Consider the following 20,983-nt stretch of genomic DNA (forward strand, 5'->3'; position numbering starts at 1 on the left):
CCATGGATGTTTCCTGTTCTGGACATTTCACACACATGAACTCACATACTGTGTGGCCTCCTGTGTCTGGTTCCCTCTCTGAGTGTCGTGAGCCCAGGGTCCGTCCGTGGGGCAGTGTGTATTGGCGCCTTGTCATTCCTGTTCGTAGCTGAATCATATTCCAGTGTAGGGATTGGCCACGCTCATCTGTTGATGGACATTTGGGTTGCTTCTGCTTCCTGGCCGTTACAAGTAATGCTATTGTGAGCATGTGTGGACAAGCTTTTGTGTGAACGTAGGTTTTTGTTTCCCTTGGGTGGATACTCAGGAGTGAAGTTCCTGGGGTATGTGGTCACTCTGCACTCAACTTCTTGAGGAACTGCTGGATGTTTCCCACAGCGCTGCACCATGTTCCATTCCCACCAGGCACGTAGGAGGGCTCCAGGACATGTTACTTTCCCTTGTTTTTATTATAGCCAACCTGGTAGGTGTGTAGTGGTACTGTCATGGTTTCTACTTTCATTTTCCAAATGACTACTGGTGTTGAGCATCTTTTCATGTGCTTGGGGGCTATTTGTATCCCTTCTTCGGAGAAATGTCTATTCAAACATGTCATCTCTCAAATTTTTCTTCCTCTGTGAAATACTCAAAGACCTTGAATCATGAAGGTGCAAGACACGTGTCAGAACTACAGCAGGCAGTGGAGGGGAGGCAGGGTCAGAATCAACAGGACACGAGGGCTGTCCCCTCTCTCTCCTGTGACACGGCTCCAGCTCTGACCTGTGGGCATGCCCTTGCCAGAGACTTCCCATAGTCCTTCATCCTCATGCTTTAGAAGGGTGACATAACAGGAATGTTGGGCTTTACCCTCAGAGTGTCCTTGAGCACTTGGGCACTGAGATTTCTAGGATGTTATTTGTAAATTAAATGTGCTGTTTGATACCTGTTTATCCAGAATTATTTTAGGCTCTCTTTTAAAGATATGAGTCTAACATTTGAGTCTAGTACAGGTTCAGAAAACCAGCTCATAGGCTAAATCCAACTGACTACCTGATTTTGGATGGCCAAGAACTAACAATGGCTTTTTATGTTTATTTTATTTTATTTTTAAAAGATTTTGTTTATTTGACAGAGAGGAAGCAAGAGAGCACAAGCAGGGGGAGCTGCAGAGGGAGAAGGAGAAGCAGACTCTCTGCTGAGCAGGGAGCGCAGCCCGATGCAGGGTTTGATCCAAGGACCCTAGGATTATGACCTGAGCCGAAGGCAAACGCTTAACCAACTGAGCCACTCAGGCATCCTTGACTTTTTGTGTTTAAATGGTGGAAAAAAATAAATAGAAAAATAATATATTTTGGAATATATGACATTATATGAAATTTACATTTCAGTATCCAAAAATGAAATTTTCTGAGCAGATGGCCATGCTCATTAGTGTACATATTGTTAGTGGCGGTCATCACCCTACAACAGAGGGTTGAGTCGCCATAGAGACCATTTAACCTGAAAAGCCTAAAATATTCGCTATGGGGCCCTTTACAGAAAAAGTTTGCCTAGAGCTGGTCTAACAAATGGTCCTGGTTATATTTGACTAGAACTAGTACTAGCGTAACATCACGCATTATATAATACAATGCTGATTTGGAGGTTCATGAACACCTTAGACTCTTCAATAGTGTTTAACATTATCTTTTTGCTTCCTCTAATGGCAAGAGGAATGATATTTACTTTATTAACTTCTCCTGTTTGCTGTAATTAAGAAGAATCTTCTTCTTTTTTTTTTCCCCCAATTGCTGGTTCCGTGCTGTGTTTCAGGCTGTTATTTTTTTTAAAGATTTTATTTATTTATTCATGATAGACATAGAGAGAGAGAGAGGCAGAGACACAGGAGGAGGGAGAAGCAGGCTCCATGCCGGGAGCCTGACGCGGGACTCAATCCCGGCACTCCAGGATCACGCCCTGGGCCAAAGGCAGGCGCTGAACCGCTGAGCCACCCAGGGATCCCCAAGAAGAATCTTCATCTGGTCACATCCATCTTGCAGGCTGGGTCCTCTTTGCCTTTCTTTTTTTTTTTTTTTTTAAATTCCTCAGCACCCTGGCCTTTCTCTCCATGGTATTCCTCTTTGTCTTTCAGGCCTCGGAGAAGCCTGGGTCAGGTTTAGACCAACACTGCAGGGTGGGAAGGTGCTCTGTGGTCAGGAAGCACCAGTTTCTCCTCTTCCTGGTCTCTGGCTCTTCACTCCAGCGCTCTCTTTCGGCAGGTCACACCAGCTCTGGGATTTGGTGTGCAAATCACAGCACCCAGGAGTGATTTCTGAGATGAGTTACTGCCGCAGGTGCAAGGAGGTGGGCTCCTGCGGGGGGAGAAACCGACGTCTCTAACCAGTCGTCTTCGTATTGGAACGCACTGTAACAGTGACTCATAAGAAGTAAAAATGTGTGATGGCTAATCAGTAAGGAGGAAAATCAACATTTAGCGATCAAAAAAAGCTGTTTCTACATTTCAGATCACGCTGAGATCCCACGTAATTTTTTTTTAAAACAACTTTTTTTTTAAGATTTTATTGATTCATGAGAGACAGAGGAGAGAGACAGAGAGAGAGAGAGAGAGACATAGGCAGAGGGAGAAGCAGGCTCCGTGGAGGGAGCCTGATGTGGGACTTGATCCCAGGACTCCAGGATCACATCCTGGGCCCACATCCTGGGCCCACTCCAGGGCTAAACCGCTGAGCCACCCAGAGATCCCCTGAGATCCCACTTAAGATGAATTCTGCATAACCTCAAAATCTATTGTAGCCGAGTTTTTTAAGAATTAAGACATTCTAGAATCACTGCTAGAACCAGGACTGGTATCGGGCTTCTCTGGGCTAAGAGTAAGTAGGGTCTTGCCTTAATCTTGCCACGGGGCTGGTCGATGTCAGCTAGCAAAAATAGCAAATTAGGTACGTTTCCTTGGTTCAGCTGGAATGGACGCTGTAAAAAACTGTGAATTCCCTCTTCTCCTCCCTATTCCCCACTGGCAGATATTTCTGTCTCAGGCTCTAAATCTGTGGCATTCCTGGGCTCAGTGGCCTGTGGGTTAATTATTGTCCAGGGTGGTCACTGAAGCTATAGCTACTTATCAGCACAATCCATTCCTAGACTGTTTGAATTCCTAAATGTAGGGTGGTGGGAAGGAAGACTAGCTGCCTTCAGACTGTGGCTTCCCCCTGGAAACGGGCCATGCGACTCCCTCTACTCCTGTGACAGTCACCTGGCCCCACGTTTCTCCCATATGTGTTTGGGGCCCACAGCCACTTTTGTGCCCCTCCTCCAGAAAGAGAATTGTGTTGCTTTCTTCTAAAGACCACTGACCTGGGCAGCTTGTGTGGTTCAGCGGTTTGCACCGCCTTCAGCCCAGGGCGTGATCCTGGAGACCTGGGATCGAGTCCCACGTCGGGCTCCCTGCATGGAGCCTGCTTCTCCCTCTGCCTGTGTCTCTGCCTCTTTCTGTCTCTCTCTCTCTCCCTGTCTTTCATGAATAAATAAATAAAATCTTAAAAAAAAAAAGACCACTGACTTGCCTGGATTAGGCTCAATCTAAATGAGCCTCATCAATGAGGCTCATCTAAACTGGAGTTTATAAATTAAAGTTAAAAAAAAAAAAAAAAAAAGATGGGACACCTCCTGGGCGGCTCAGAGGTTGAGCATCTGCCTTTAGCTGAGGTTGTGATCCCAGGGTCCTGGGAGCGAGTCCCACTCCCATATCTGGCTCCCCTGAGGGAGCCTGCTTCTCCTTCTTCCTGTGTCTCTGCCTCTCTCTCTGCATCCCTCATGGATAAATAAATAAATCTTAAAAAAAAAAAAAAAAGATCCACATAGCACAATAGCCCAGTGGTTTTTACTTTTCCTCAGTCTGGACATCTTTTGGAATCTGCTGAAGATTGGGAATTTCTCCCCAGAAGAACAGGTGTAAACACATGTGTCTGCACTTAAATTTCATGTTCAAGTTCATGTTCACAGACTCTCAGAAGTGTGACCCTTGTGAATCCGCAGGCCGAGTTAGAGGATCCTGCTGGAGCTATTTGAATGGGGATATTGCAGAGTTTTAAAACGCTTCCAGACATTCTCTGGATTTTTTAGAAGGGCAGAAATTGGGTGGAAACCTAGCACTTTGGTAGTAAACAGAAAAGGCAAGGGTTCCTCATGTGCTGCGTGTATTTCCATAGACTTGTGTGGTCAGCTATACAAAACTTCCATTTGAAAACAATCATGAGAAAGTCACCGTGGAAGACAGAAATGAGAGGCATGCACAGTCATACCCATCACCATTGTAGGGAGAAAATAGAACTCACCTCACGTAGGTCAGCATCTTTCACAAATTCATGTTTTGAGTGCCCTCTGGCCAGATTAGCTCTCCATGTGTTGTAACTTTACTTCTTTATAACATCTTATTCCAACAAGGGTGCCAGGACCAGTCAAAAAGGAAGGGGGACAGTCTTTTCAACAAATGGTATTGGGAATCTGGATACTCAATTCCAAAAGAAGGAAGTCGGAGCCTTACCTCACGCAAGATCAGCTGAAAATGAATCAAAGACCTAAATATCAGGGCTAAAGTCACAACACTCGTAGAAGTGGGACTTATGGGACATATGGGAAAACCTGCATGACATTGGATTCAGCAGTGATCCCTTGAATATGACTGACACCAAAGGCAAGGTCACAAAAGGGAAAAAGAGATAAATAAGGATTCATGAAACTTAAAAGCTTTTGTGCGTCAGAGGGCACTATTAAGCGGGTGAAAAGGCAAGCCACCAAATGGGAAAAAATATTTGCAAATCATGTATCTGATGAGGGGTGTATACTCAGAATATATAAAGAACTCCTACAATTTAACAACAAAGAAACAAACAACCCAATTAAAAAGTGGGCAAAGGACTTGAGCAGACATTTCTCCAGAGGAGGAAGAGAAATGGCCAATAATCACATGAAAAGATGCTCAGCATCACTCATCCTCCAGGAAACACAAATCGAAACCACAGTCAGACCACTTTGCATCCCTAGGACAGCTACCATCTAAAAAACTCCAAACAGAAAACTACAAGTGTTGGCAAAGATTTGGAGAAATTGAAACTCTTGTGAACTGCTGGTGGGAGCGTAAACTCTGCAGCCTCTGTGGAAAATGGGAAGACGGGTCCTCAAAAAAACGAAGCCTGGAATTACCATGTAGCCCAGCAATTCCACTTCTGGAAAGAATTGCAGAGACTCGAACAGGTACTTGCACACCCATGTTCACAGCAGCATGCTTCACAATAACCAAGGGGTGGAAACCTCCCAAGCGTCCATCCACAGGCGAATGGATAAACACGGTGTGGTTCGGTGGCTACTATTCAGCTTTAAAAAGGAAGGAAACCTGACACCTGGCACAACACGGATGGACCTTGAGGACGTTATGCTCACTGCACTAAGCATCACCAAAGGACCAAATGCTATGATTCTGCCTCTGTGGGGTCCCTGGAGAAGCCAGGTTCACAGAAACAGAAAGCAGATGGTGGGAGCCAGCACCACAAGGAGTTACTGATAATGGGAACAGAGTCTCAGAGCTTTTGCAAGACGGGTAGTGGGGTTGGTTGCACAGCAATGTGAGTGTACCTGTGCACTTAAAAAGGTTCAAATGAGGGGAACCTGGGTGACTCAGTGGCTGAGTGTCTGCCTTTGGCTCAGGGCGTGATCCCGGGGTCCTGGGATCGAGTCCCCCATCAGGTTCCACACAGGGCCTGCTTCTCCCTCTGCCTGTATCTCTGCGTCTCTCTCTGTATGTCTCTCATGAATAAACAAAGTCTTTTTTTAAAAAAAGCTTCAAATGATAAATTTTGTTATAAATTTACCAAAATAATAGACATTCCAGTTGTGTTTTCCAGTATTATATTAAAGGAGGCATATGTTTTCATATTTCTATTTCGGAAGTTCCATCTCTCTTGCTGAATCATAGGATCGTAGCTTTAGTAAAGGCCTTACAAATTTGTCTTGTGGTCACATACTAGTTGGATGATGCGTACATAGTTAACTCATTTACTTTGTGCACTGTCAGTTGGGAAAATTGGACTTCTGAGTCAGCGGTCTGTTTTTTTTTTTTTTTTTAAGATTTATTTATTTATTTATTTATTTATTTATTTATTTATTTATAGATTTTATTTATTAGAGACACAGAATGAGAGAGAGAGAGGCAGAGACACAGGCAGAGGGAGAAGCAGGCTCCATGCAGGGAGCTTGACGTATGACTCGATCCGGGGTCTCCAGGATCACGCTCTGGGCTGAAGGCGGTGCTAAACCACTGAGACACCCGGGCTGCCCATAGATTTTATTTATTTATTTGACACAGAGAGAGAGAGAGAGAGAGAGAGAGAGAGCAAACAAGCAGGGGGAGTGGCGGGCAGAGGGAGGGGAAGAAGCAGGCTCCCTGCAGAGTAGGGAGCCCAATGCAATGCGGCCAGGACCCCGGGATCATGACCTGAGCCACCCAGGCACCCCTCAGTGGTCCTTACTAGAAAGGAAAGCACGAGACAGATCGAGGGCTAGTTCTATAAGACACTCAGGTGTGTCTGCACCAAATACAGCTGTCTGGGGTTCTGGGTCTGTGTGCAGATGTGTTTGGAGCACCTGTGGGTGAGAAGAGCCTCATAAGTAATCTAAGTAAGCGGGAAGCTCATAAAGGAGAATTTAGGGCTCATTTGTTCAGAGTCATCTGAGTGCCAGCTTGATAGCAGGTATTGTTCTGAGACTATGAGGATGAACCAGACATGCTTCATAAACGGCCTTCTAGAACAGAGGTCAGCAAACTATGTAGCGGAGGCCATGGGTGACACACTGCCTGGTTTTTTTCTAAGTCCTGCCACTGAGAATATCTTCTGCATTTTTCAATGGTCAAAAAAAAAAAAAAAAAAAAAAAAGAAATCAAAAGAAGACTATTTCATGACACATGAAAATGAGATGAAGATCAAATTTCAACGTCCCTAAGAAAAGTTTTATTGGATCAGAGCCAGGGCCAGGACCAGGATGAGGCAATTGAGGCACTCGCCTTGGTCACAAAATTTAAGGCACCCAAAAAACTTGGTCATCAAGTGAAGTAATATTTTAATGGAGTATTTAAAAAATCAAAACAAATGCCACACACACAAAAATCCATGATGAGCAAAAAAAAAAATCAACATTTTAAAGACAGGATCGGTATTGCTGATTGATTGCCTTTACCCCAGGCTCCAGTAAGGCTCTGGATGTGACCAGGCTCATTCCTTATGTAAAGTCACTGGGGGGTTTCTAGAAACAGCGAGAGTTGAGTGGTTTCGATAAAGACCTTATGGCCTGAGAAGCCAAAAACATTCTTTGGCCCTTTGGAGGAAAATTGGCCAACCTGGATTAAAATCAGTGAATTATATTAATCCTTACCAGTGCGTAACTGTAACCAAACTACAGATTCAAATGCCTTGTCCATGTCCTCTATTTTTTATGTGCCTTTTTAAAAAAATGAGTGTACACTTATAAATTATTTAATTTTTGGATAATGGCATCTATAAGTCAATAGGGACAGTTAACACTGAATTAATAAGCAAGCTGATGCTTGTGGGCTGTGATGATTGACTAAATGTATAATTACCTGCATTAAAATTGTAAAGGCCATCATTGACTTTCGTGGTGACTAAATACTTAATTAGTTAACCCTTTGTTTATGGGGCGTAATGTTACTTGGCCTCTTTATAAAATGATATATTTCCTGTCCAGCTTCCATATATAGGTCTTAGTAAGCTCAATTAATAACTTAAGCATTAATTATTATTAAAATCTTAAAATAGTAAATGCCGTGGGAGCTTCCTCCCTGGTTTTCCTGCTTTGACTCGTCAAAGTAGAGTCCTCTCAAGAACATAAACCAGAATGTATTGTGGCCCAGCCTGGGGCTTCTCTCAGGAACTGGAATAAAACCCAGACTTTTGGCCATGCCCTCAGGGTCTCTGCTGCTGTCTCCAGCCTCTTGCCCTCCCCTGCCACAGGGCCTTTGCACCTACTAGTCCCTGTGCCGAAAGTGCTCTCTTCCATCTCCCCATGTCTGGCCAGGTCTCAGCTCAGTGCCGTCCTTCACAGCACCCTTAACTGGCCTGGCAAAAGCTTGGGAGCCCCTTTCCATCACCCCTCCCCTCCAGCTCTATCCCTCTGCTGTCTCCTTTTGTCCTGACCTAGACCTCCTGAAACAACCCTGTATATCTGGTGATTGGTTTCCTGGATGGGGTGTCAACACCCCAAGATCTGGCTTGTTCACTTTTGAATCCTTAGAACCTGGTATAGTGCCTGGTACTTGGTACATTTACTTTGTTCCTTTTTATTTAGAGTTTAAGTTTACATACGGTCATGTTTACCTCTTGGGGTCTGCTGGTCGGTGAGTTTTCACACACTCATAGATTCTTGTTTAACCCTCCCCTTCCCCGAAGAGGGCAGAGAGCAGTTACAACACCCCAGTGCATTCTCTTGAGCTGCGCCTCTGCAGCCAGAGCCTCATTCCACCCTCGACCCCTGCTCACCAGGCTCTGCTCCCCGGCCCGCCACTCCGCATAATACCTTTGAGATTCATCAGGCTGTTGCATGTGCCGATAGCTTGTTCTTTGTATCGTTGAGTTGTATTCCATTGTACAGATGCACCACTGTTGGTTTGTCCAGTAAATTTCCTCTTGGTGATCAATGTTGAATTAGTACTAAAGCCTCTGGTCGTAAGAGTGACAGCATGGTGTAGATGAAGTGAGTTGAACAATAGTAGTATACCCTGTACACATGGCGTTCACTAGGTACTGTGTTCAAATTTATAAGAACTGATGTGCTTTCCAGTGCTTACAAATGCTATCACAATTTTTATTTTTTATTTTTTTTAATTTTTATTTATTTATTCATGAGAGACAGAGAGAGAGGCAGAGACACAGGCAGAGGGAGAAGCAGGCTCCACACAAGGAGCTCAATGCGGGACTCGATCCTGGGACCCCAGGATCACGCCCTGAGCCGAAGGTGGACGCTTAACCACTGAGCCACGCAGGTGCCCCTCTATCACAATTTTTATTTTTATTTTTTTATTTTTTAAAAGATTTTATTTATTTATTCATGAGAGACACAGAGGCAGAGACATAGATAGAGGGATAAGCAGGCTTCTCACAGGGATGCTGATGTGGGACTTGATCTCCGGACCCAGGATCATGCCCTGAGCCGAAGGCAGATGCTCAACCTCTATCACAATTTTTAAAATGATATATAAAGAGTACAAGAGTCGTGTTCCTAGAAAGGGCCATCATCTACAGAAGTCAATTAAGAAATGGAAGTTTCTTTCTCCCTTTTAAAAGATTTTATTTATTTATTTGAGAGCGAGGGATCCCTGGGTGGCGCAGCGGTTTGGCGCCTGCCTTTGGCCCAGGGCGCGATCCTGGAGACCCGGGATCGAATCCCACATCAGGCTCCCGGTGCATGGAGCCTGCTTCTCCCTCTGCCTATGTCTCTGCCTCTCTCTCTCTCTCTCTCTCTCTCTCTCTCTCTCACTGTGTGCTTATCATAAATAAATACAAATTAAAAAAAAATAAACTTGAGAGCGAGCGAGCGAGAGCACGCAGAGGGAGGAGCAGAGGGAGAGGGACAAGCAGACTTCCCACTGAACAGGGAGCCCTTTGGGGGCTGGATGTGGGGCTCAATCCCATGACCCTGAGATTATAACCCGAGCCAAAGTCAAGAGTTGGACACTTAACCCGCTGAGCCACCCACAGGCCCCCAAAGTTTCTCTTTCATCTTCCTGTCTCCCTCACCTCCCATGACCAAAACACTGTTAATAAAATGATTTGTGTCCTTCTAGACCTTTTTAATGAACTTACCTATTTTATAACATATATAGCTGCATCTATTTTACATTATTCTTGGAGCCTGCTGTGTGCCAGGCCTTATATATCTTGGAGATCTTTCTTACAGAATGTACTTCATGCTTTTCAATGGCATCATAGCAAGGAAGCGCCATCATTTATTTAATGATTTCACTATTGAATATTTCAGTGGTTTGCAATTTTTTGTGACTTCAAGTAATGCCACCACTAACAAGTAATGTTACCCATATATACCTTATTTTTACAGCTTAACTGAGATATATTTCACTTACCATAAAGTTGGCCCATTTAAAGTGTGTAAGTCAGTGGGCTTCACTATATCCTCAGGGTTATGTAACCGTCACCACTGTCTAACACCTGAACATTTCCATCACCCTAAAAAGAAGCCCCATCCCCATTAGCAGTTACCCCTGGCCCCCTCCCCCAGGCCCTGGCACCCGCTGACCCACTGTCTGTGGGTTCGCCTGTTCTGAACATTTCACATAAAGGGAATCATATGAGACGTGGCCTTTTGTGTCTGGCCCTCTTGCCTGAGTGTCACGTTTTCAAGGTCCATTCACACAATGGCGTGAGTCAGAGCTTCCCCCTTTCTTATGGCTGAATAACATTCTATTGTATGGATAGGCCACATTTTGTTTAATCAGCTGATGGACATTTGAGTTGTTTCTACTTTGGGGCTCCCATGAATCCTGCTGTTACGAACATTGGTGTATAGTGGTTGGCCATTTGCCTCTTTGGACATATGTGTTTCTATGGGGTAAATTCTGAGGGATGAATAAACCAGCCACCTCTCCTAGCTAGCTTTCCATCCCCTGACCATGCAGGTTCAGACATGTCCTAGGCTTTGAGGGATGCTCAGAGACTGACCCTGCTCTTGGGCAGGAACCACCCCCTCTTCACCTGCCACCAGTGCTGTGGGGCTTTGCATCCACCCCCCTCGGGCATGCTCAGTACTACAGGAGACATCACCCCTCCTAATCCGTGCCCGAGAAGGGATTGGCAAAGCGACCAGTTTAATGCTGCAAACCCCAGAAACTTGTAGCAAAGAGAAAGCAAATAGGATCCCCTTCTGGGGAATTAAGGAAACCCCACCAGTTCTCTCTCTACCCCAGGAAGGACAGCTCTAAACACGTCTGCATCAGTCCCCATTTTGCAAGCAATCAGAGAGTTGCTTGGCCATAGAAAATGTCCTGTACACGCTCTGAGGTCTCATGGAAGGATGGGAGGGATTCCTGAGAAGGGAAGAGGGGCGATGACAAAATGTGGGATCCCTGGGTGGCGCAGCGGTTTGGCGCCTGCCTTTGGCCCAGGGCGCGATCCTGGAGACCTGGGATCGAATCCCATGTCGGGCTCCCGGTGCATGGAGCCTGCTTCTCCCTCTGCCTGTGTCTCTGCCTCTCTCTCTCTCTCTCTCTGACTATCATAAATAAATAAAAATTAAAAAAAAATGTAATTTTGCATCAACAGCCGGGCAGCAATAGTAAGTTGGAAGGAGAGCTGCTACACTGGCTCGATGCTGGGAGAGAAAGGAGTGTGAAGCATTGGCCAAAATGACAAACCCCACAAATATGCCCTGGAATGAATATAGCACACAGCACGAGGCGTTCCCAGAGGCGCCTCCCACACTTATTTGTTTTTGAAATCACAAATAGCAAAGCGTATCACTGCTCTTGGAGTTTCAGATATTTCAATGGGCAGAACTCAGCAGATGCTCTTGGCTACCTTCAAATGGAATGAGTTGCAACAACGGCGTTAAGGGACATTTATTGAGCACTTACTGCGTAGGGGGCAGGCACTCAGACACCCGCTCTGTCGGCCTCCTTTGCTTTAGCGCTGTGACCCACAGAGGCAGACGAGTCCATTCTCTTCCACTTGCGGACAGACGGAAGCTCTGCAAGCCCTCAGCCCCTGGCTGTAGGTGGCCCGCTAGAAAGTGGAGGGTGCGGGAGTGCGTCGTATTTAGACGGTGTCACGGCGTTGCTTGTGCTGTGTGTGTGTGTGGGGGGGGGGACGTGCAGGCCCCCGGCGCTCCCCCTCGTTGTGCACTGCAGGGGAGGGAGGTGCTGTCCCGGAGGAGGGAGCTGCTCGAAGGGCGCTGGGCCCTCGATGCTTCTCTGTCTCTGCAAGCGCCGGCCCTGGGTGCACCCTGCCTACCCCTGGGTGCCGACCTTGGCCGCTTTGGGTGGGGCTGCCCCAACTCCACCTTCTGTCTGGGGGAGTGTTGACCTTGACTGGGGGGCCGCCCAGAGCCCCCCAGGGCCTGGGCAGGCCTGTCTCAGGAAGTCCTCGTGTGGTTGGCCACAGTCACACACAAGTGAGGACACAATGCACACCTTTTCTGTGTTAGAGACGGAGGAATCTGGCAGCTTTCCACTGGCGTCCTGTATCCCCGCAGGTGCGGAGTAGTGAGAGCTGGGGAGAGGCCTCAGCTCCCCAGGGAGGGCCGGTCAGCCACACCACGGACGTCAGCCATCCACGTTTAATTTCTTTTTTTTTTTTTTTTAAGATTTTTATTTATTTATGAGAGACACACAGAGAGAGAGACAGGCAGGGAGAGGCAGAGACACAGGCAGAGGGAAAAGCAGGCTCCCTGCGGGGAGCCCGATGCGGGACTTGATCCCGGGACTCCAGGATCACATCCTGAGCCAAAGGCAGACGCTCAACCGCTGAGCCACCAGGCATCCCATCAGCCTGACTTTTTTTCCTGTATCCCAGTAGTTTCGAATTTCATCTGGATGGACATCTCTCAAATAGTTATCTTTTGAAAAATCCCACTGAAGTAGTCATAAATGCTTCTCAGATGCAGCGCCGGTCAAGATCACGCAGCAGCCAGGCGACATCAGCCCCGAGACTTCTAGAAAGAAGCAAGGAGAACTGGAAGGAGCATCGGACCTCGGAGGACTTGAGGGGTGGCCCCTCGTCCGGGTCCATATTTGGAACACGATGTGGGGGTTGAGAGGGGAGACCGCTCACCGTTACTTGAGTTACATTTCAGAGGACTGCTCTCTGTGGCTCTTGCCACCTTCTAAGCAGAGCTAGGACATTTTATGCCAGTTTTTTTTTTTTTTCCAAAATTATCTTTTGCTCTGCTAGACGAGCTGACTTAATATGGAGCCAGCAATGGAGGTCCAAAACCAGAAACCCACAAAGCCGGGCATTTGTGCAGGACAGTGCAGCTCCCTGGTCTCCCTGGTCTCATGCCCCCAAGTCCTGCCAGCCACACGCCAGCCGAGAGCTGCTGCTGAGGAAGACGAGGGCCCATCGCAAATCTTTATGCAACAGGAAAGCCAGTTGAAATATCTTCAAGGTTTTATGGCACCTTTTTAAATTAAAAAAAAAAAACAAAACATTGCCCCTCCCCACCTTTTCATTAGAATGCTTTTCTTTTTTTTTTTTTAATTTTTTTTTATTTATTTATGATAGTCACACACAGAGAGAGAGAGAGAGAGAGGCAGAGACACAGGCAGAGGGAGAAGCAGGCTCCATGCACCGGGAGCCAGACGTGGGATTCGATCCCCGGTCTCCAGGATCCGCCCTGGGCCAAAGGCAGGCGCCAAACCGCTGCGCCACCCAGGGATCCCTAGAATGCTTTTCTAAGATGGAATCGGTTTTGATGTATCTTCTTAGAATTAATTCGGGTTAGCCTAAAAACCTAAAATATCTCCCAGATTTCTCTTTTTGGGTTTAATTAGAGTAATGAGTTTAATATTTTTTTAAACTGTTTTGCGTCGGAGTTGACACTTTCGGGGAGACAGAAATAGAATGTCCCTTTTGTTCTCCTTCGGACAGGACATCAGAGACTGAAATGAGGAGGAAGGTGACAGGTCGGATAAACACTTCCAATCCTGCCTTTTGTTGCTTCGTTTTCATTTCCTCAGAGATCCCCGGGTTCTGCTGACGGGGTCTGGACTAGATTCTCAGTCCCGGGGACCTCGACGTGCCGCTGTCCTGCAGAGACCTAGGGCCACTGGAGGCAGCGAGTGGTCCCTCCAGCAGGTGAGGGCACACGACTCACCGGCGGGGCCCAGGGTGCTCGCTCGAGGCTGCAGGCCTCTGCTTACAGCAGGATTCCCGGCCGCACTTGTTTATCTTACATTAAATTTCTTGGTCATCTTGCATAGTTCAAGCCTGGCTTAGCAAGAAATACACTTTTGTTTTTCAGTGTGACTCTAGGACTTTTTATTTAAGTTCTCATGTTTGTACGTTGACACAGCAGAAAAATGTGGCAAATTAGAGCTGATCTCTAGCAATAGCAGGACATGGAAAGATCAGACCCTGGTGGATTTGGAAAGAGGCGTATCATCATCCTCAAGAAGGCAATGAAAAGAGCCGATTGTGTGTGGGGCGCAGACATGGAAGGGTGGGTCCTGTAAGGCTGTGTGGGGGACCACAGGGTGGGGGGCGAGTTGGGGCTGGCTCAGTCCACCCTAACGATACCACAGGCCCGCAGGCTTCTAAACCACAGAAATGTACTGTTCCCAGTTTGGAGATGAGGTGCCGGCATGACCAGTGAGGGCCCTCCTCTGGGTCGCGGACTTCTCCCTTTGTCCTCACAGGACAGAAGGAGCGCCCTGGGATCTCTGTGACAAGGGCCCTCATCCCATTCACCAGGGCTCCACCCCCCCCAACCCCCCCCCCCCCCCCCCCCCGTGACCTAACCCCTCCCCAAGACCCCACCTCCTAACACCTTGGGCACCAGGTGTTCCCACATAGGAATTTGGGGGAAATGCAAACTTTCAGAGCCTTCCTTGCATGGTCAGATGGAGCCCTGAAGCCTGGGGCCCAGGGAGGCCGTCTGTGGGCTCCAGCTCACCCTTCCCAGCCTGGGCTCTGCTGGAGACTCTAATGTGAGATCTGTAGACCTGAGTCATCCTGCACGATGTCCAGTTCTCACTCCATGGCTTCCAGCCTTCTAGGCCTCGCAGCAGCCTGGCAGGGGCCAGCGCTTTACCTCTTGGGGGCTTCAGTAGACTTAGGAGGGCCCTGGGATCATCACATGGGGATCCCATGGCTGAGGGATGGGATTGAGGCTTGGGAGCTCCCAGAGATTTGTGGGTTTGGGATAACCCCTTGGTGACTTGGGGGCACTCCACCTCCCTGAATCTGGGTGGAAGCTCTGCCTTCTGTCCTGGGCTGGTGGACTAACGTCCATGTGCAAGTTCTGGCCAACCCCTCCTCTCTTCTGCAAGATTTCTTCATCCCATCCCATCCACATGACACCACTCCACCAGCAATTACCGCCGCCCCCTTGGGCGTCCATTCTCTCCCACTGGGTCCTGCCCATCCCAGTGCACAGCTGCTGTGACTTCTTCCATTTCAGAAATCCTCTCTCAACGGAACTCCCCCTTCCAGTGGCCATCCCCTTCCTCTCCCGTTCTTGCCAGCAGAGATGTCTCAAGAGCTGTGTGTGCCTGGGGTCCCCAGTTCCGCAACTCTTGGTCACTCTTGAAGCCATGTCAGTCTCTGTGGACTTTGCCTACAGGGTTCCCCGGCAACCGCTCTGTCCTGTCACAGCAATCCAGCCAGTGGCCAAATCTCAGCCCCCAATCCAGTCAACACTCAGGACACCACTTGCTCATACTTCTTTTCAGTCTCATTTGCTGGATTTCCTCCTCTTTAGGATCTTTAAATGGTGAGGAACCAAAGAGCCCAGCTCGAGGCCTCTTCTCTGCTCTCCTTTGATGAGCTCAGCCAGGCTCACCGCCTTAAATAGGCCATCGACATGCTGATGGCTCCAGCCCATGTCACCTACGCACTGCTGGCTCCAATCTGCATCCTAGACTACACCTCTACATCTGTATACGAATACTCTAGCCCAGGTCGTCTGTACACTGGTGGCTCCAGCCTACCTCCTGCCCCTCGGGTCTTCACGTATGGATCTGCTGACCTTCTCAGCATCCCAACTTGGTGTCTGAGAGCCTCTCACACCTCACATCTTTCAAACTCAACTTCAGAGTGCTCCCCACTCCTTTCTCTCAAGCTCCACATCCAACCCATTAGCAAACCCTACTGGCGCTGCCTCCGAGTATTTGTCCCTCACAGCGGGCGTCAGAGTCTCCTTCAGCTGGGGCATCTAGGCAGAATCAGCAGTGTCCTCCAGACGGTGGAAGCAGGGACTCCCGTGCTTTTGGCTGCTGGTGATCTCACCTGCCGGCTAGAGATCATTGTTTCCTCTCCGCCACCTGTTAACTCCCAGGAGTCTGGTTTCAAATCCTGCATCTCCCCAGAGCCCAGGTTCAGATTTTAACAGCGTGGCACCTGCCCCCCCTTATTCTCAAGGAGACGCATCCATTCCAACCTGCCTATTCTAAGAACAACTCCTGGGTGCTATCTTAGGAGAACAAGGTTTCTTGGTGTCGGCCGCGTCTATCTCCAAGACCAGGTTTGGTCAGAGGCCAAACCTCGGCTGAGAGTTAAGAGGGTACATGTACCGGGGCCCAAATCTATTAGCACCCGGTGCCTTTACAACCTAAGATGCAGCCACGTGCTTCCCATTCTGCCAACGTGTTTTCAGATCCTTGGCCACGCTCCCCCCCACTCCCACCCCCAAGAAGACCATCCCCTGAGAACACTGCCCTCCGCCTGTAAGATGGGGTGCTGTCCTCTTCCCCTCCAAGTTCCAAAGCCCAAACTGCTCTGGACAGAGCCAAGGCTGGGTTGGCTCTGAGGTTAGCTTGGTTTTTGGTTTTTTTTTTTTGTTTTTTTCCCCTCTATGGGTCAAGATTGGCCAATGCTAGGGACGTCCCTGTCACCTCTTTCCGGGGCTGTGTGTCCCTGTGCTTCCCAGGCCTGGCTTCCTCTTCTTCCTCCTCCTGCTGCGTGAGGCAGGAAGAGCACAGGCACAGGGACGCCAGATGCTGTAGGTTCCTTCCGCAGAGTCCCAGGAGGCATTTCTAATGCTGAGTCAACGACTTGGTTTGCAACCTATTTATCTGTACATGACATTTTCAAAAGTCTTTTAAACTAGGTATCCACTCCTCTCTTTTTACATCTTTTTCAAATAGCTCAAGCCCCAGTTTGTTTCAGTTTGTATAATCACTGCTCAGAAAACCCGTGTGCAGCTATGAATATCCCACATTGTTTGCCTGATGATAAATAAATTCTTTCCTCTTGGAGAAAAAGGCACTTTCTCCTCCCAGCCCGAGGAAGGACTGTCGAAGTCCCTGCCATGATGCTGACTGCGGGGAGAGTTGGTCCTTCTCGGGTTTTGTTATTTCAGAACAAATATGGTAAACTGTTTCCCCCTCGGTTACTATAGAGAAGAGATTATTTGCCTTTCTCTTAGGGCTTCTGAAAATAATAGATTACATATTTGGGAGGGTTTTTTTTTAGATCTGGTTAATGTGAGATAGAGGGGATTGCTCCGGGGATGACATTGTTTGGTTTGGGAAGTATTCTTGCTGTTGCCCAGCAACAGGCTCTTAGAGACGGGAGTGGACTGCGTTGTCCCTGGCAACCGTTGTTACTCAGCAAACAATGAGGGCCGGCAAAGAGCGCCAGGACTGCGGACTCCAGGTTTTAATTGAACATCTGCATATATTTTCCTCTGATGAAATTATGTTTGAGTCTGATTTGCCAAGGCAGGTAGACCCGGGTCCACCTGGGGTCCACTTGGAGGAAAACACGCTGTCGTTCTGACGTCTCATCCTGTAGAAAGCAAGAGGGACTGATGGAAGGAGAAAAAAAAAAAACCTCAAAAAACAAAAACAAAAAAAACTTTTAGCCATTTGACTATGTCGTCGACTGCTCAACTGGAGACTTCTTTCAGCCTCAAGTGGAATTTCTTTTTTGATCTAACTCCTCGTGTTTGCAAAATCATTACCTGGCCACCCTGCTTCTCCAGCGCTTTCCAGCCTGATGTTTCCATTGCGGCCGCTGGAGCATTTCAGAAAAGCCAGGACTTGAACCCAGCGGGCCACACATGACACTATTCACACAGAAGCCTGGCTGGTGATGGAAACTGCACCCAGAGCCTTCTGGTTCTTTGCTATTCTCTGCTACTCCTGTTAAGAAGTCGGGTACTCAGGTGACCCTCCGGGGGACGAGCAGAGCAGGCTTCCTGGGGCAGCAGGTGTGTTCCCACTGGCAGCAGCGGAGCCCTTCACCCCGTGGATGGGCACCTCGCAGCCCCCGGGTGGATTTTGCTCAAAACAGGGTCACTCCCCACCTCCTCCTCAGCGAGCCAGAGATAGCGACTGTTTACCAGGGCTCGTTGCTTGGGTAAACACTGCCCCTGAACTTCATTCAAAGCTGGTGACACATTTCTTTCCCAGTTCTCTGCACCGCCCTTCCCGCCCCGCCCACCAGCAAGGGCTATAAATTGGGAAATGTTAGTCAGTGCAGGTTTTTGGTGGGGGACTTGATCCTGCCTTGTTCGTCTCGAATGCAATCTGTGTGACTAAGGCAGCAGCAACCGCAGAAGTGCCGCCTGTATCAGAGCACAGCGCCCGTGGTCAGTCAGACAGCTCCGTGGTGAGATTCGCTTTAGTTGTACCGATTGGTGGTTTTTTTTTTTTATTTTTATTTTTATTTTTTTTAAGGGCAGTTCACTCTGTAGCCGAGTGCCCCGAGAAAATGTCCGCTGCACTTTGGTGCCAGCTCTCCAGCTAACGCCAAAACTTATGATGGGATGTCACTGGTGTTCTAGAACAAACAAAAGCAAGTCATAGATTTATATATATATATGGCCAGCTCGTTAGTCACCCGCCCTATCAGATGCAATAATTAAGCTCCAGTTACGTCAAGTGTTAGTGGAATCAAAATGAGTAAGTTCTGACTTACACAAAGATTCCCCAGAAGATTAATGGGAATACAGGATTCCTCCTGTAACCTGTAGCAGCAGGATAGCTGGAGTTCAGTTTGCACAGAGAAAGATCGGCCCTTCCAAAGAAAACGCTACTCCGCATTCCAGAAAATTAGTTTATACCCAGTCCCAGTTTAGGCAAGTCATTTTGCAGGAACTGTAACCTCATTTAAAAATGTTCTTTTAAGTGGATCACTTCAAAAATTTCCCCTTGGAGATACCTCCCCCACATCAGGCCTTGCAGCTTGGGTCCCTTAACATCTTAGAGATTAGAGACCCAAAGCGCTTAACATCTTTGGGTCCCTTCGCCCCGCTGGGCTGCCTGGATGTGTAAGGGCCCCTCCAGTGCTGCCGTGTTAGGTGAGGTTCCTGCTTTTCAGCTCGGTCGTTTCTCTGCTTTTGCAACTCTGTGAAGTTAAGGGTGACCGGAGAGGAGTAGGGGGGTCAGTTGGAAAGGCCCCGGGTGTGATGTTGACAGCAGGAGAAAAGCCAGCCGCTTGGCCTGAGCCAGTCACGGAGGTGCTGCCCGTCGCTGGTGCTTATTGGCCATTTCTGGGAGCCGGAAGTGTCCTTGTCACCAGGCAGCACCGTCCAGGGCGGGGTGGGGACAGCAAGCTCCAGCAAGCTTCTGCCCTGGAGGAGGGAGCTTCTGGCCACCTTGGTCCCCTGGTCCCCTGGTCCCCGCCTTGCTCCTTCTCCCTCAGGCTGTAGGGGGCGCTCTGAAGGCTTGGTTTTCTTGAGGACCGGCTGGTCCAGGAGCCAATGGTGCACAACTGGGAGGCAGGAAGCAGAACTGAGGGCAGCGAGCGGAGAACGGATGGCTTGGTTAGTCTAGAAATACCAGGCATAGCAAGACCGTGGTTCTAGATGAGTGGTTCTCAAAGGGGTGACTCTGACCCTCAGGGAACACTGGTGGTGTCATTTTGGGTTGTCTTGACTGACAGTGGGTGCTGCAGTCATGGAGTGGGTGGGGGGGCAGGGATGCCTCTCCACCCCCCACAGTGCCCCGGACAGCCCCCAGAGAACATTCTGGCCCCAAATGTCTGGAGCGGGGGAGGGGGAGAATGGTGGCTCAGAGCAGGGCTTCTCAAGCTCTGTGTGCATTATAGTTCATGAGCAGTTCCAGAAAAGGCAAAGCAGTGCCTCTCACCCATTGACCTTGTCCCCTTGAGGACATTTGTTTTTCACAACTGGGAGTGCTCCTGGTATCAAGTAGAGGGAAGCCAAGACGCTGCTGAGCGTGTCCCCCCACACAGGGCCACGGAAGGCCCCCCCACGGCCAAAAATGATGCAGCTCCAGTGACCACAGTGCTGAGGCCGGGGAGCCTATGCTAGGTGACTTGATGGCAGGTTTTAATCGCTGTGCACAGTGTGACTTGGGGCCACTCTGAAGCTGCTGGCGGCGGCTCCCCACCCCCAGAACCCTTCTGCTGTAGCTGTCATGGGGGTAGGGGGGACTCTGAGGTCCTCACCACACTCCACACTAGCCTCAGCCCTGCTCTCCAGGGTCACATCTATCCCAGCCTGGCAGGCGCCGTCAGCCCTGTCCTCACCATTGCTGTGGTGCCCGCGGGGACACCAGCCCCAGCCTCCGGTGGCCCTCCATGCCAGAATGGCCACCACCCACCTCGCCACTGCCACTTGGGACCCCTGTAGCCACGCTGGCCGCCCTCGATTCTGCAGAGATGTGTATTTGGTGGAGGCAGCACAGAGTGGTGGCCCACACAGCCCATGGTCCCGCAGGCCTGGGCTCGGACCCCGCACACTGCAAGCCATTTGGATTGAACTGGGGGTGCCTGAGGGGTCAGGTGACCATCCCGCCTAAGCACTGTGACCGAAGTGAGAGGAAGCCTGGCTTTCTCCATGGAGGGCCAGCAGAAGTGTATGCAAAGCGGAGGCAGGATGGGGCGGGCTGGAGGACCGAGCATGCCCGAGCGGATGGGGAGCGGGGGCCGAGGAGCTCGTGAGGTTGGAAGAGAGAGTGTGCCCAGCTGGGCAGGGGAGCACCCCGGGGTGCTCCCTACTGAGATCCACTCTGCTTTCTAGGCGCTCATGGGGAAAGATGGAGGGAGGTGGTCGTCAGGGCCGTTATCAACAAATCCCTTCTGGTTACCGAGGGGCATGGAGCCACTTCTCCACTTGAACCTGATAGGAAGGGCCCCACGTACGTGTGCAGCCCGGACCCGTCTGATTCTTGCACTTGGACCATTTCAGTTAGTTCACAGCTCCAGTCACAGAAGCTCAATTATGCAGAACTTGCTCCTGATAGTATGGAGTCCTCTCTCCTTGGGGTGGAGGGGCCACTTCCCTGGGAAGGAGACGACGG

At 49.0% G+C, this 20,983-nt stretch overlaps 1 protein-coding gene across 4 annotated transcripts in view; it reads left to right on the plus strand.

The window, feature by feature from the left end:
- Window positions 1-20,983, plus strand: part of RFX2 (regulatory factor X2) — a 97,734-nt gene that overhangs the window by 17,992 nt on the left and 58,759 nt on the right. The window contains exon 1 of one of the 4 annotated variants that reach the window (XM_072787629.1): window positions 15,279-17,925. The exons of 2 other annotated variants lie outside the window; for them this stretch is intronic. The gene's annotated coding sequence lies outside the window, so the exon portion shown is untranslated. Of the gene's footprint in view, window positions 1-15,278; window positions 17,926-18,203; window positions 18,327-20,983 lie in introns of those variants that run through there. One more of the 4 variants, XM_072787628.1, reaches the window with a different exon arrangement.

This window comes from Canis lupus, chromosome 19 (genome assembly GCF_048164855.1).
Source record: "Canis lupus baileyi chromosome 19, mCanLup2.hap1, whole genome shotgun sequence".
Lineage (NCBI taxonomy): Eukaryota > Metazoa > Chordata > Mammalia > Carnivora > Canidae > Canis > Canis lupus.